General features: G+C 32.8%; 1 pseudogene; it reads right to left on the reverse strand.

Annotated features, from left to right (window-relative positions):
- Positions 1-149: 149 nt before the first annotated feature.
- LOC147441836 (hydroxyphenylpyruvate reductase pseudogene) lies at positions 150-14,807 on the reverse strand (annotated as a pseudogene).
- Between the last annotated feature and the right edge of the window lie 3,547 nt (positions 14,808-18,354).

The raw sequence follows: 18,354 nt of genomic DNA on the forward strand, positions 1-18,354 counted from the left end.
GCCCTCCAAAATTTGCTTGCCCATCTTGATGATTGCATGGTACTACAACAAGGCAGCCACATTGTAGATAAGAAATGGTAGCAAGTACGTCCAATGAGAGAATCATCATAGTTCCATTAACCAATGTGGGTAGATTGCTTAGTTTACTTTTAGGACAAAGTTAGAAGAGGCTTGCCAGTGAAATAGGCTTCAAGGTTGGAAACAACAAGATCTTCTATAACCCTCCTAATTTCCCATGTTAAACTACCAACATGAGGAGTCAAAACAACACTATCCAAAGACATCAGCTCTTGGGGGACTTGAGGCTCATTCTCAAACGCATCCAGGACATCTCCTCCGATACGGCCCTCCACCAATGCCTTCACAAGTTCTACTTCATCTATATCGGACCTCGAGCTATCAAACCTCGAGTTATGTTTATGAGAATCCACATGGACCCAATGCATCGAGGACTTCCGGGTTAATGTTGCCCTTTGTCCCCTCCATCAAGGGGCAAGTGATCATTAAAACATCTAAATTAGTTGCCAACTCAGTTTCATTGGAATAGTCCGAATAAGGTATTTCTAACTTTGTTGACCTACCTTTAAATGCCATTGGGCACCCAAAAACTTCAGCCGCTTGCTTTGTTATGGCCATGCCAATCCTTACAAGCCCCACAATTCCCACTCGCTTTCCACTTGCCTACAAAGCACTAAGACAGTTTGTGTTGGCTAACCTTAGGAAGGGTGGCATGATAATGGTGGCGAAGAGCCCATATTATTGCATGCAACAATTGAGATATGGGGCCGCATTGGCAGGTGCCACCACTGGCTATCGAGGATGTCGCCCGCGCTTATGATGCAGCCACTCTGGAATGAGAGAAAGATTGTGTGTGCGTGTGTGGGGTAGAGAGAAGGGGGCTCGATCAGGGAGAAAGAGATATAAGGGAAGGGGATATATACCCCAAGCTTCCCAATAACTTGCCAAAGAGAACAAAGTGGACATGGCCAACAAGCCATGGGTTTTGCAAAGCGAGGGCAACTCTTCAAACACAATCATCTACAATTGCATCTTGAAAGAATGTGGTAATAGTTCAAAACACCGATCTAGGAAAAAACAATTCGAATTTGTAATGGGCATCGGAACCCTAACATCTACATCACAAGGAGGCATGCACAACCTTGCGAGAGTTGTAGCTTGCAAGGAAGGTGAGAAACCACACAGAGATGGAGTGAGCAAGAGAGAGAGAGAGAGGGAGAGATTTTGTTTTTTCTGTAATGCGTCCACATTAATTAAGTGTGATACACATGTGCCATGCCCTATCAAATGGAGGCACTATTGCATGTGTCGATTATTATGCCTCTATTGCTGCTGCCACATTATTGTTAGTCGTTGGACTCTTTTGATAGTGTATGTGTGATTTTTTTTTAAGATTGGACAAATTTGCCATGTCAAAGAAGATTGTTAGGTTAATATTGTTGACAAGCAGAATAAGAATGGTTAAGACTAACTTGCTGAAAAATCTATCACATCTTCAATGACCCCATTGCAAAACATTTTTCCTTCAAAAACCTACCTAAGATTTTCCTACAAATATTTGAGTCTTGATTGACTTACTCAATTCATCATATTGCGACCTTTTCCATATTATGGTGGCATCTAAAGTTTTTTAACTAACATCTATTTTTGTGTCTACTCTTAGTTGAGGTCATGGAAACTGTAATTTACTTGCCAAATACTTTTTAACTTTGAGTAGATACCTCAAAGTAGTGTAAAACACCTATCTCTCTTTCTCTATAAATTAATAAATTAAAAGGAAAATATTAATAGCTTTACTGTATAGGAATATTTTTAAGAGTGGATAAATTTACCATGTCAAAGAAGAGTGTTATTAAAGATTGTTGACAAGCACAATAAGGATTATGAGAGCTAACTTTGCCAAAAAACATTCACATTTGTAATGAACCCATTGTAAAAAAAATTGATATAAGAGTTTTCTACAAATATTTAAATCCTAACTTTATTTTTGATGGCATCATATTGCAATCTTTTACATACTATGGTGTCATATATAGTTTTTAAACTATCATCTTTTTTTCTGTATACTCTTAGTTGATCTCATTGGAATTGCAATTTACTTAATGAGTACTTTTTACACAAGTAAATACCCCAAGGTAACTCACTCTCTCTCTCTCTCTCTCTCTCTCTCTCTCTCTCTCTCCCCCCCCCCCCCCCCCCTCTATATATGTCATACACTTAATCTTTTCAAAATCATACTTACGTTAAAGAGAGATTTAAAATATGTATTATTTACGATGAATTTTGATTTCATATATGAATATACTAAGCATGTCTAAACTTAAGTTAATTTTATGTGTTACAAAAACATATACAATAAGAACTTACATGGTGTCCTATTCATTGTCGCCATGACTTCTTCCATATAAATTTATATGTCAAAGAAGAGTGTTATTAAAAATTGTTCACAAGCACAATAAGGATTGTGAGAAATAACTTGTTGAACACTCGCTCACATTTATAATGAACCCATTATAAAAAAATTGTCAGTTGAAAAATAGGTAAAACTTTTCTATAATTTTTTTAAAGTCCTAATGTGCTTGCTCATGCATGTCATGTATCGTATGCATGTAGCAAAAGATGTTTAACTTAAGAAAGTTGTCTACATCATAGAAGGTCGAACCATGATTGTGAGAAAAAGGGCTATGTTTGATAGTGTATGTGTTGTATGTGCGAGAGCTATTGTAATGTATGTACTATTCAGGTAGGTAGATGCACCTCAATGTGATTTTTGATAGTGTATGTGATATCCGGTTCATGAACATGACAATTCAAGAATCGTAGGGTATCATTGTGTATGTACAATGTAGGTAGGTAGATGCACCTCGAGGTGATTTTTGATTCTTCAAAATCTCCAATGAATTTAACCCTTTGGTCCATTACAACTCTAAACAATTATTGGAACTGGACCCAAACCCACCCACACCAAAGTTAGGACAACAATTTGCTAATAAATATTCATATGTTTATGAATCCATATGCTAGATTTATGTGGATAACGTTGTGTATCTAATAGAACATTTTCATATATCAATGTTTACTTAATTAATTATCATCATACGTACAATGATGAGAGAGAGAGAGATCATTCTTTCTGCGATGCACCCACATTAATTAAGTGTGATACACATGTGGCATGCCCTATCAAATGGAGGCACTATTGCATGTGTCGCTTATTATGCCTCTATTGCTGTTGACACATTATTGTTGGCTGTTGGACTCTTTTGATAGTGTATGTGGTGTGCGTGCAAATTTTTTTGAAGATTGGACAAATTTTCCATGTCAAAGAAGAGTGTTAGGTTAATATTGTTGACAAACACAATAATAATGGTTAAGAATAACCTGTTGAAAAATCAATCACATTTTCAATGACCCCATTGCAAAACATTTTTCCTTAAAAAATCTACATAAGATTTCCCTACAAATATTTGAGTCTTAATTTACTTGCTCAATTCATCATAATGTGACATTTTACATATTATGGTGACATGTATAGTTTTTAAACTAACATATATTTTTGTGTCTTTTCTTAGTTGATGTCATGGGAATTGCAAGATACTTGCCAAATACTTTTAAACTTTGAGTAGATACTTCAAGGTAAAGTAAAACGCCTCTCTCTCTCTCTCTCTCTCTCCCCATTCTATCTCTCTATCATACACATTACATAATCTTTTCAATAATAAATGGTCCTGCTTTCCTTGACTTGAGTTTTTTTTTGTATGTATCAATTTGGATTCATATTGATTTCAAATATGAATATATTAAAAATGTCTAATAGTAAGTAAATTTTATGATGTACATACATATATACACTAAGAACTTTCATGGTGTACAATTCATAGTTAACATGTCATCTATCATATGCATGTAGCAGAATATTTTCAACATAAGAAAGATCTCTCCTTGCAGACAATTAGAGTTGGAAGAATTGTTTACCACAAATTTCACTCATTTGTTCTCTAATTTGAAGACTCTATAACCTTCACAAAGGTATTGCTTATGTTTTTCCTTATTTTAGCTGCTTATATTTAATAGCAAAGAGTGAAAAAATAAAAACTTTAATTGTATAAATAACAATCTAATGAAGAAAATAACCTTTAAGTTCTTATTTTTATGGCAAGATATCTAGTTAATGCACTTTTAATAGTGATTTGGATAGTAATATGCAATTAAATAGATGAGATACAAAACCTTTGACATGGTGTTGCATTTATCGTTTTTTTAAAGAGTCTTCATTTTAAAAAAAAATCTATGTATAAAAAGATATAAAAATATATGAATGGTTTGTATATTCAAATTATGAATGAATATATAAATAATTTAATATATATATTTTTAATTGCATTAGAAAAATGACAAATGCTATCTTTAAATTATTACCATTGGAGACACAAATTGCTCTATCTTTGGAGTTTGAAAGAGAGTTGATGCCTACAGGTTGGGATTATCCATGGATGATAGAAACATCAAACACTTGGGGGTCATTTCGTAAAATAGGGGGAACACTTCAAATCATTACTCATAATAGTCATCACTTTAGGGAGCAAATAAAGCTAATGAGATACAAGCAAATGCTAGATATAATAGATAGTTATGATTTGTTTGCAGGTCATAATAAATATGTAGATTTAAGGTATGCATATGAAAATGGAGGTACATTGTTTTCTCATAGAAGTTTTGAGGGACTAGAACTCATTGTAAAGTTTATTCATGGATCTTATTGGAATTAAACGTTGCGTTGATCACATTCTTTTGTATTAAAGAGCTCATGCATATCCTATTCTTTTTTGAATCATATAACTTATATCTATTCTATCATATGTTTAATTTTTGAAGATAAAATCTAAAGCAAGAAACCTTGATTTCTTGGAGATAATTAAATCATGCAACTATTTATATATATATATACATATATATATTTGTATATAAATTTGTTTTATTTTTAAAAACTCATGTTTGGGATAATATTTAGGTTTTACAAGAGAAAAAACATATACGTACAAAGAAAAATTTGAAGTTTATTAAAAAGAAAGAAGGTAGTATTCTAACGAACTCTCTTTATGCTATTGATAATATGTGAATATATATGTTTGTAATATTTAGCTTCTAAAAAAATATGTATGTGCATAAAAAAATAGATTACATAGAAATTTGATAGTTTTTTATACAAAAAATTATATTGAAATCATTAAGAACATAAGTGTAATTATTAGTTTCTATTATCTATGAGTATCAAATGTACTGATAAAAATTAACAAGCATTGAATTCATATATGTTTTTTTTTTTAAATCGCTTTATACATTAAAAAAAACCAAAATGTAACATTCAGATGCTTTTTCCATCATTAATAGCTGTGCTTATTGATTTCAAATATCTTGCTACACTCTCCCCCCCCCCCCCCTTCTCTCTATAAATCACGTATACACATACACATGCATAAATGCTCATTGCACGGATGTAATGTTTTTCATTTAGAATTTTATTTTTGTTTCATGTAATGAATTTATATATATGGAGACAAACTATATATTGAAAAAAGACACGCAAACACATATATAATCACACACACATGCATGTATGATCATTGCAACAATGTAATATTTTTCATTAATAAATTGATATTTATTTCATGTAATTGATTAATATATATAGACACAAATTATATATTCAAAAAAACACAAGCAAACACATCCTCTCTCTCTCTCTCTCTCTCACACACACACACACACACAAACACACACACACACACACACACACACACACACACACACACTAGTTTAATTATATAGTGAATTATTGGTTTTAGAGTTCAAGAACATAAAATGGATGTCAATTATGCTATAGTTCATGGTAAAACAAATTGATTTAAATTTATACTCAATTAAAAAATGTAAATGCAATTAATTTTAATCAATTTTCTAAGAGGCACTTATTGAGTATGATAACATTTTTTCTATAGAAAATCATGAACTTAAAGACAACAAAGAAGAAATACCAAAATGATCCGTATTAGCAAGCGGAAAAATAAAACAATTAAGAAAGAATATCAAAGTGAAGTTGAATTAAAGGCTAAGAAGAGAAGAAACAAATCACCAAACATTGATTGCTCAACTTCATCATCTCTTCATAAAAAAGTAATGGATCAAAATATGTACACTCTATAATCCATTCTCTGGAGAGAATTATCAATCCCAAAAAACTTTAAAGTCCTTTTTAAAACCAATACTATATAAAAAATTCATATATCTTTTTTACATTAAAATGTCTCCAACCAGTATCTAATTTATCTTTTAATATGATGAAAACAAAAAATTAAGATCAAATATATGCTCATAGTAACTGATTTAAATAAAGTTATATAAACCGTGAAAATAGTTTTATGCTTATAAAGTATAAATATAAGTATCTATGTACATACATGTTAGCATAAAATTTGTATATTCATAAGTAGTAGATATCTACATATACTTTATTTATATATTTATGAATGTATATTTTTGTGATGATATTTTAATTTTAAAATGATATCATTTCGTTAAATACAAATGGAAATAAAAAATACAGAAGAACTTCAAAGTATTCTTAAAAGTTCAAGAAAAGATCGTCAACAAATAGAGGCAGAGAGAAAAACTTTCAAAAGAACACAACAATTGAATCTTGATGGATTTAAAATTAGTCAAAGTAAATTACACAATATAGAAAAAAAACAGGTATAAACAATATCTTAAATATATATTTTTTAACAACTTTATTAAAACCATTTATAATACTAGATATATATTTATATATATACATGAATAATAATATATTGTATTTTGTTTTAAATACAATTACTTTGAGAACATAGTATTTGGATCATCTTTATATGCTTTTAGACTACTCGGGAAAAACATGCAAAAAAAAAAGCAAGAGAGAGAACACAAACAAAGAAAAAACAAGAACTCACAAAAGTAGCTAAACAAAGGCGACAACTTCAAATAGAACTAATGAAAATCAATAGATCATATGTTAAATCTTTACAAGATATAGAACATATTGGTATATCATATATTTATAACAACTTAATAGCAATAATTCATATGCTACTTAGAAAATAAATTAAATAATAAAGAATATATAGATTAAATATTTCATTTTAAAATGGGACATAAGAAATAGAATTCAAACTCCCCAAGGATGGGCATGAAACAAAAAAAAGATAATAAGAGATCAAAAGAAGAAATATACCTCTCCATCGATCATATTATAGCACATGTTACTGACATTGATCATCCTTCTCTATTGCCTATTCAACAACACAATGTAAATCATCATACTTTTGGAATATTAAACTTCAAGTGTCAGTTTTGCTCTGCCATTCTTTGGAAAGATGAAACAAAATGGTTTTCAAAACGCAAAAGGGTAAACATTGCTGCAATAACGACAAAATAGCTTTGGAAAATCTCTCAGAACCTCCTCTTCAAGAAGTCAAAGAGCTAATTGAGTCATGTGATTCAAAAAGCATAAGTTTTCAAAAAAATATTCACGGTTATAACAATATTTTGGCTTTTGTATCTATTAGAGCAAATATTGAGACGACAGTCACACAAAAAAAGGAGTCTATAATTTTAGAATACATGGATCCATAGATCACAAAATTGGTAATTTATTACCGAATTCAAAAGATGGAATTCAATAGCCAAAGTATGCTCAACTATATATTTACAACACAAAACATGAGCTAGAAAATCGAGTAAAGAGAATGAACAAAATAGATGTAACAATTGTTCTTAGTTTATAAAAAATGATGCATATTTGGAATCCGTATGCAAACATTTCAAAGCATTTCGAGAACATCTAAATCAAAATGCTAACAGTGATGTCAAGTTAGTAATTTATGAGTCCAACAAAGTAGCAAAGCAATATGGAGTACCTTCAGGAAGTGAAGTTGCAGCTATAATGCCGGATCATGGAGATGATGAACATATTGGACATTGCAATATTCAACTATTGAATATTAATGGCAGTATCAAGAGAATCACAAATCTAAACAGCTCTTATATGCCATTAACCTATGTTTTGCTTTTCCCTAAAGGAGAAGAAGGTTGGCATTTAATATGCCAAAGCATATTCAAGATACCTGCAAACACAAGAAGAAGAAAGAAAAACAGTTTATTACTCAAAGAGAGTATTATGCTTACGAGTTGCAAATCAGAGAAGACACAAATGCATGTCTGTTAAGAGGGAGGTAGGCTTCTTCAACAATATTTAGTCGACGCTTATATTAGCACTGAAGAGTCCAGGTTATTTTGGTTGAGGAATAATCAATCGAATCTAAGAAATGAAGACTTTTCGATATGGTGAGTACAATGGATGCTTCAATCCAAATTAATGGAAACACTACAGGAAGAAGAAGAATTTTACCATCGAGTTTCCAAAGTGGACCACGTTTTATGCATCAACTTTATCAAGATGCAACGGCGATTTTTATATCCAATGGTAAACGAGATTTGTTTATAACATTCACATGTAATCCCAAATGGAAGGAAATTCAAGATGCTTTGCTTCCAAATAAAAAACCTAATGATCGACTAGACTTAACTACAAGAGTTTTTCACAAAAAGCACAACGAATTAATGACGTATTTGACAAAACAACAGATTTTTGGCAAAATCAAGGGTCATGTCTCTGTTATCGAATTTCAAAAGAGAGGTTTACCCCATTCTCATATTCTTCTAATATTGACAAAGGAAAACAAACCAAGCAATATTGAACACTATGACATATTGTTTTGTGCTGAGATTCCAAACAAAGAATTTTTTTTTGAGCTTTCTAATATTGTTTGTCGATGCAATATAAATGGTCCATGTGGAGATTTCAATAAAAATGCATCTTGCATGAAAAATGGTAAATGCATTCGCCATTATCCAATAATTTTTTTTGAAACCACTACATTGGATGGTGATGGATATCCAATATATATGAGACGCGACAATGGAAAATCAATACGGTCTAAAGAATGAAAGCTGGATAATAGATGGATTGTTCCTTATAATCCATTTTTGACTATGAAATTTAATGCACATATAAATGTAGAGGTTTTTTCAACCATATTGGCAATAAAATACCTCTACAAATAGGTATACAAAGGTCATGACAGAGCAACATTGTATTTTTAAGCAGCCAATAATCATCAACAAACAAAGAATGATGAAATTTGATGAAATAAAAAAATACGTGAATGCAAGATATGTATCTCTGTCAGAGGCATGTTGGAGAATCCTTCAATGTAAACTTCATGAAGAAAATCAAGATATAACGGTTACATGTGTGTCAAATTTGTAAAAAAATTCTAAATATAATAAATCTTATATATTTTAATTTCATAATTTTGTAATAGGTCCATTTAGAGAACCAAAACCATGTATATTTTCAAGACAATGATGATTTGAGGCAAATTGTTGAAAAGGAAAAAATCAAAAGGCAACTCTTATAGAATGGTTTGAATGTAATAAAAATTTAAAAGAAGCGCAAAAATAATTATACAACACCATTTTAGATGAATTAAAACAATCCAGTTTCCTAAATGCTAAATTGGTGTGTTAGGATCATGCTATTCTACTATTTTTTAGCTCAATTTTCCCTTAATTTAGATAAGATGTCATGATTCTAACACCCAAGTTTTATATTTTTATATTAAAAATAATATCTAGACACAAAAAGCACCAATAACTCTTATTATAAAATTAGTTAAGTTAATCTCAAGTACGAGAAAATAGCTAGTCCCAATTTTAAAATACTAGCAAGTTTTAGCCACACTATAGTATGTACAACACCCAAATTAACATTTGATGATAAAAAAAACCTAAAGAATATTGTGGAGTAGCCTACGGCCCTAAGACCATAACTAGTCATGTATGGCATAGTGTTAAAAAATATATTTTTGTGCCAAAGAAACTATAAATAAAGCTTCTAGACATGGTCTCTCAAAACTTTCATACATGCCTTAAAAATTTAATACAGCTTCTAGAGGTGGTGTCTCAAAAAAGGAGGTGTTTAAAAACACCATTGATATGACTGATTAGCAGCATATGCATTGATTACACCAAATCTGTATGAGTTGTACACAAATATTGCCAACAGCTCACTTCTTAAAATTTATGGTTTTTATCTCATGTACAACAAAGTACTAAGTGCAAGGAGTATAGTATCTTCAAGATAGAGGGTGTTCAACAAACACCATTTTTGTAACACTATCAATTTTTCAACATCATTTTGGTAGTTTTCATCACCTCAAAAAAGGCAAGTACTAAGAAACTTTGTCAACCGTGATTTCAAAAGGTTTTACTCAGGTGAAACTGCGTCAGCCGCAATATCATTTTGAAGGACTACAAGTTTTAAAGAACACCTATTGTTTGATTTGTCACACTCTTAAAAACAAATTAGAGAGTATCCAAATGACAAATTTCATATGTGAGAAAATAAATAGATTTTTGAGAATATATTTAATAAGACCAAGGATATCGTTGCAATAGAGCTTGTAGAAATTTAAGGACCACCCTAAAAGGCCTTCTAGCCGCATGCTAGACTTTGACTACAAGGTGTAGATAAATTGGCACTATATGGCCCATTATGGTTTCTAGGACACATGATTTTGATCATAGGTAAGTTATAGATTTCTCTCTTTTCTAATGAGAGATCCTATTGCTTCAAGGCCATAGGGTGCCAATGTACAAGCTCAAAGGTCATAGGTTTCCCTCTTTTCCAATGAGAGATCAAATGGTCCCAGGGCCATAGGGAGGCCAAGGTGCCCATGTAAGTGCCTTTGAATGGCCTAAATGCTCTTTGAGAGCTTTTACATTGACACCTAGGTCACTCTCTAGCATTAGGACCATAGATTTCCCTCTATTCTAATGAGAGATCATATGGCCCTAGGGTCATAGGGTGCTAATGTATAAACTCAAGTGCCATAGGTTTTCTCATATTGTAATGAGAGATCCTATGGCCCTAGGGCTACCATGGTGCCCATGTAGGTTCCCATGAATTTTTAAATGCTCTTTGAGAGCTTTTACATTGACACATCTAGCCCTATGGTCATAGGTTTACCTCTATTCTTATTAAAGATCCTATGGCCCTAGGTCCATAGGGTGTCAATGTATAAGCTCAAGGGCCATAGGTTGTCTGCTACTCCAATGAGAGATCCTATGACCCTAGGGCTGTCATGGTGCATATGTATGTTACTTGAATGGCCTAAATTGTGAGATCCCCAACCCGCTAATACCAAGATCCGGATGGGATCCTTGACACGTCTCTAGGTCTGATAAAACTCAGAGTCTCTAAACAAGAAAAATCCAAGGAATAGACCTTTACCATTGACAATGACTTGGGTCTATAGCTTTAGAAGAAGACCTAGTACTGTCTCGCAGCGGAAACGGAACAACGTATTAAAAGTCCAAAAAACTATTTCGGCCCTATAACTGCCACAATTGGGCTAAGGTATCCTCAACCAACGCTTTTTTCCCCCTAATAGATGTGAGGGCAAAGCCGCTGGTGGACTCCTCTTCCAAGTGAAGAAGTTTTATAAACGTTTTAGTGCGCAGGGATGGATAGTTACCTGACTAATCAGGTCCACCCGTCCATGATTGACAACCTTAGTCAATCCCCACTTACCACCCCGACTCACACATGATTCCTTTATTTTCTAATTACTATCACATTGTTTTAACATTTAAAATAATGGTTTCTTTTAACGTTCCGTCACAGTATTTCCTTCAATCAAGTATAAAGATAGTATTGAAAAGCATTCTTTTAACAAACAGGCATCTTTAAACTTAAGACAGGGTACTGTCAATCAAAACATTGTCCATAATAACCATGAACAGTACTCTTCTTGTCTCAAGATCACATAAGGGTGAAAAAATGGCACCCATTCCTTGTTCACAATCCGGAGTGGATAAACCCCCACCCAAGGTTCCGGGTACCCATACACCAAACCAATTGCCCATACAACCAAGAGACTCTCCTAGGATAAAAACGGTATCCTAACTTATGTAGAAACATCAAGACATGACATGGAGTAGAAACTCATCGTTCATGGGGGTAACCGACTTATCCGTGGCTGGAAAGCCATCATTATTCATCAAAATATACCAAGGAGTCGGAGGTGTCTTGAGACAAGCTGTCACAAGGATGATCAATCATATCTTTCCTAGTTCAACCAGTTTTAACCCAAATAAATTTTTCCTATATTATGCACGTTGGTAGTTACTTTCCATTTTTGGTCAATTATTACTTTTCTGATTGTTACTCACTCCTTACATATGCAATGTTAACTTATAAAAGAACTTAAACTGTTTAAAGACTTAATTGAATAATGGAAAACCCACTTGGGACTGATCGGCCATCTGTTGCTGCGCTGGCGTCTGAAGACTCTCCTCCGTAGGCTTACTACTAGGCCCAGCGCCATCGTCGTGCGACGCTCTAGTTCTTTTTAGAGCTCTGTCCTCATCATCAGATGTAGGATTGGCTTGGGTCCTTTTAGGTGCCATACTTCTTATCTTTATAAAAAGGACGTCTAATCATTAGGTAAATTATCTAAACTTAACCTTTGTATCCAATTTTACCCAAATCTAAGTTAAATTTATAGTCTTAATTGGTAAATTCTTGACCTAGTAATTTCTTATTTTCCTATATAGGCATGATAACTTTTTCCACAGCTTCCCTAAGGGTTTTCTAAGCTATCCTAATTTTTTAATAATTTTGTATATCTTTTTCCTAATTTTTCCATCAAATTTTAAGCTTGAAAAGTGCTTATTTTGAGCTTAACATTTATTCTATTTAATTTCTCTCAAAGATTTCATTTCTTCAACTTAATATCAAAGGTTTACACTTACTATAATTTTCCTAAAAACTTTTGATCGCAAAATCTATTTATTTTAATTAATCTTTTGCTAAAAATAGAACTTTTTGTCAATTATAATTTCCTAACCCACTAATTATCTATGGTATAATTATCACAAGTAGATAAGGATATTTTTGACCTTTGATAATTATCTTATTATTTTTCAACTTAACTATACAATTTCCATCTTTAATCTTCAGCTAAAATTAGTATAATTTGACTTATTTAAATATCTATACTACTTTTCTAACCTTGAAATAATTATCACGACCTTATTATCATGTAATCTAACTCTAATAAATAGCATGTAATCATATCACATGATTTACTCATTTTCCATTTTAGTTTTTAGCTAAAATTAGTATAATTTGACTTAAATAAATATCTATACTACTTTTTTAACCTTGAAATAATTATCACGGTCTCATTATCATGTAATCTAACTCTGATAAATAGCATGTAATCATATCACATGTTTTACTAATTTCTCCCTTTAGTTCTCAGCTAGAATTAGTATAATTTGACTTAGATAAATATCTATACTACTTTTCTAACCTTGACATGATTATCATGACCTCTTTATCTTATAATATAGCTCTAATAAATAGCATGTAATAATATCACATGATTTACTAATTTCCCCCTTTAATTTACCATAAAAAATAGTGTTTTTCTACCAAGATAATTAGCTAAACTAATTATCCGTCATTAAGATAATTATCACGGGTTTGTCAAAATGTGACTTACCTGTGAAAATTATCTCAAAGGTTTTTAGTTTAATTTACTATTTTCCCCCATTAAAACAGTGTTTTCTTATTGAGATAATTAGTTAAATTAATTATCTCAGGTTAAGATAGTTATCACAGGTTTTATAAGATGTAATTTACTTTTGATAATTATCTCAAAGCATTTCAAATCAATTTGCTATTTTCTCCCTTTTAATTTCTTCAAAAAACAATATAATTATAATGAGATAATTAGTTAAACTAGTTATGTGAAGTTAAGATAATTATCATGGATTTTATAAGATGTGATTTACCTCTGATAATTATCTCAAAGAATTGTGGATCAATTTTCTATTTCCCCCCTTTTAATTTCCCGTAAAAACAATGTAATTCTACTAAGATAATTAGGTAGACTAAGTATCTAAGGTTAAGATAATTATCACGAGTTTCCTAAGATGTGATTTACTTTTGATAATTATCTCAAAGCATTTTGGATCAATTTGCTATTTTCTATCTTTTAATTTCTCATAAAAACAGTGTAATTCTACTAAGATAACTAGGTAGACTAATTATTTGAGGTTAAAATATCCCTGGTTCCCTAAGATGTGATTTCCCTCTTATAAATATCTCAAAGCATTTTGGATTAGTTTGATTATTTTCCCTTTTATTTTTCTCTCAAAAACAGTGTAATTCGGATTAATTAATTATTAAAATTACTCAAAAAATTACAAGATAATTTTCTTAGCATAATGACAGTCTAACACAACTCTGATAATTATCTCATCTTAACTAAACTTAATTTGTATAATTTTAATTAATTTATGGTTAAAATGAGTAACTTCAGTGCTAATATGATATAATAATTAATTAGCTTAGTATCCCTAAGCTTAATCACAATAATCAACAGAGAATTTTGAATTAAGAAAGGATTTTTGAGTAGAGGTCTCATGATTTCTGCGTAGAGGTCCTCTAGATGAGACAGAATGTACCAAGGCTCCCAGTCTGTCTGAAATTGTGAAGCAAGGGTCATATTTATAGGTTTTTGGGTACTCACAGGCTGAAAAATGGCAGTAACTTGCATCCCAGGCAGCCCTTCAGCTCCAAAAACGCCCCCTGCCGCTAAATCTAGTTTGGAAAAGTTCATCATTATCCCACACAATCCCCCAGATACACATAATCAATTTTCTACTAGTTTGTTGACTTTTAATGATTAATTTTGAAAATATCTACAATTTCTAGAGTCTTAGGATAAAAAGTCTTTAACAGTAATGATTATTGAAACCATTCAATTTTACTTAACTAATTAAATTCATAGTGTAACCTTACAAATTTTATCGGAAATCTGTTCTGAAAATTTCTAGCATGGGGTTTGCTGTGCTTAAGATTCCAAAAACACCAATATTTGCCACGGTCGGACAATTCTACATTGCTTTTTCAATAATCATATCAGTTTGATTAAGCTTTATATAATCTTTAAGGTTTCAAAAAGTGGAAACCTTACAATCACCCCAACTTAAGAATTTGAGATGCCCTCATCTCAACCGAAATTGGAAAAATCTTTGAGAAGAGAAATTCATCCTCCCAAGTGGCATCTTCGAAGGGATAACCTTTCCACTTACCAAATGTTACTAATTACTCTAAGAGTTCTTTATAGTTTCTGGTTGGAGTTACTTGTTAGCCAATTTTTCCTCAAGAAGCTCTTAGTGTTGAGCCCATCTTAAAAATCTTTACAAACCATTTGTATCATCTCAAAAACCTAGTTAAATTAATTTCATAAAAGATCCATATATCCACCTTGTCAACATGAACGCGCTCGGTCTAACTGACCATTCAGAGCAATGAGCGTTCGACAAGTATCCTGTATTCTAGCTTTGCCAATCTGAACGCGCTCGGCATGTTCTTGCCATTCTGAGCAATCTGCGTCCGGAACAAGCTTCCATCATTGCACCATAGGTACCCCCTCTGTGCTCTAACTTGGTTGACCAAAAATATGTAAAGGGTTCAAAGAAGTATCATACCAAGAGTTCTTTTCGGCTTCCTATTAGTCTCGTACCTTAATACTTTCATATCTAGGTCATTTTCCAAGGAAGGCTATCGTATGCATAAAGAATGTGAGTTGGTTTCTTGATAACTATCTCCTTCTCAAAATGAGACAGAGGTTCCCTATAGCACTATAGGGAACCTCTGTCTCATTTGCTAGATCAATCCTTAATTTCTTGATTGAATACTAACTTAAATTTAGATTCCTTAAGTAATTTTAGAAAAGAAAATCATGTATACCATTATAATATATAAGTAACTCAAAGTTTTTCATTATTGATTTTTTGTGGTTTACAAGCTCTAGGATTGCTAACTATGGCCAAGCGAGTGGCTCTTTTATCTTCCTTATTCATAAGGTTGGTTCTCCCATGATTGCATAAGCTCTTGCTCCTCTTGCTCTTCCTACTATGTACAAGGGTGACGACAACCCTATACTAGAATCTTGTGGACTTTGGGTGGATCAGATATAGGATCAAAATATACAACATCTTTTGGTCCATTAAAACTAGGGCCTACACCTATGGATCTAATTCAACCTGGGTAGATTACTTTAGACACATGATCAAACACCCACTTATTTTGTGATACTTGGACATCACCTATCACAAGGGTTTCCTCTGGATTCTCCGTTCCAATGAAAAAGTATACTTCAATCACTTGAAGATCAACGGCCCATTTGAGTCTCTTTATATTTAGTTCTAAACCTTCTAACTCTCCGCATCGATGAAGAAAATTCCACCAGATCTTGACCAGCTGATCCTCCAAGTGGAAGGAGAAAATCTCTTATCTAGCCATTTCATCACGCTTTTTCGCATTGAATAGTGTCGGGATAGGCAAGCTCTTATAAACCAAGTGTTAAAATCCATGGATTTGCGGTAGGCCTAATGGAAATCTACCTGCAAAGATGGGGATAATTCTCTCTCTTTCTTTCTCTCTCTCTTTTCCATTAATTACCTCTTTAATTGAATTTGTCAAAGGTCTCTTATTTCAACCTAACATCTTAAACTTTTCCCTAGGTCCAAGACTTTAATTAACACATGTTCTGATATCACTTGTGAGATCCCCAACCCGCTAATACCAAGATCGGGATGAGATCCTTGACAGGTCTCTAGGTTTGATAAAAATCAGAGTCTCTAAACAAGAAAAATCCAAGGAATAGACCTTTACCATTGACAATGGCTTGGGTCTATAACCTTAGAAGAAGACTTAGTTCTGTCTCACAACAAAAACGAGACAACGTATTAAAAGTTCAAAAAACTATTTCGGCCCTATAACTGCCACAATTCGGCTAAGGTATTCTCAACCAACGCTTTTTTCCCCCTAACAGATGTGAGGGCACAGCCGTTGGTGGACTCCTCTTCCAAGTGAAGAAGTTTTCTAAACATTTTAGTGCCCAGGGATGGATAGTTACCTAACTAATCAGGTCCACCCGTCTATGATTGACAACCTTAGTCAATCCCCACTTACCACCCTGGACTCACACATGATTCCTTTATTTTCTAATTACTTCACATTGTTTTAACATTTAAAATAATGGTTTCTTTTAACGTTTGTCACAGTAATTCCTTCAATCAAGTATAAAGATAGTATTGAAAAGCATTCTTTTAACAAACAGACATCTTTAAACTTAAGACAGGGTACTGTCAATCAAAATATTGTCCATAATAACCATGACCAATACTCTTCTTGTCTCAAGATCACCTAAGGGTGAAAAAACGGCACCCATTCCTTGTTCACAATCCGGAGTGGATAAACCCCCACCCAAGGTTCCGAGTGCCCATACACCAAACCAGTTGCCCATACAACCGGGCGGCTCTCCTAGGATAAAAACGGTATCCTAACTTATGTAGAAACATCAAGACATGACACGAAGTAGAAACTCATCGTTCATGGGGATAACCGACTTATCCGTGGCTAGAAAGCCATCATTATTGATCAAAATATACCAAGGAGTCGGAGGTGTCTTGAGACAAGCTCATCCAAGTTAAGAGATTCAATACTATCTAGGGAAGAAGACTCTAGCATCATGACTACTCACACTAGAGATGAAGTCAATCAAGAAAAGGCACAAAAAGTTGATGTGGAGCCATCTATGTACTTTTATTTTTCCACTACTATCTATGGAGCTAGAATCCATGGAATCCCATTGGATATCCATGTGCAACTAAAGGATGTTCTTAGGGTGACTAATAGATGTGATAATCTTAGCTCCTGATTGTGATGATCATTTCATGGGCTGAAATGGAAATTATATACTGATCATGGTGACAATTTTATATGCAATTGATATGGATGCTTAGGAAACAATTAGATGGAGATCTAATCTCTGGGCTAGTAGCAAGTCCCATTCAAATTTCAAAGGCTAACTCAAAGCTTAGCTACTACTACTGCTCCAAGTGCATCAACCATGGTCACTATGATCCAAGAAAAGACAAGACTTCAACACCAGCATCTCTTACAAACCCTCCTTTTAGTGTGATTCCTATTGTGGCTTTAGTAGCCTAACCCTAAGCAACACCAACAACACATCCAATGCCTTAGAGACAATAACTCTAGAGAGAAAGAGAAGACAAATATACTTCAAAATTCTTTCTTCAAATTCTCATGCATCAAATTTTTTTGGATGATAATTGTTTGAATGTCTAGGATGA

The sequence above is a fragment of the Adiantum capillus-veneris genome, chromosome 14 (assembly GCF_014529385.1).
Source record: "Adiantum capillus-veneris isolate H3 chromosome 14, ASM1452938v2, whole genome shotgun sequence".
Classification (NCBI taxonomy): Eukaryota; Viridiplantae; Streptophyta; class Polypodiopsida; order Polypodiales; family Pteridaceae; genus Adiantum; species Adiantum capillus-veneris.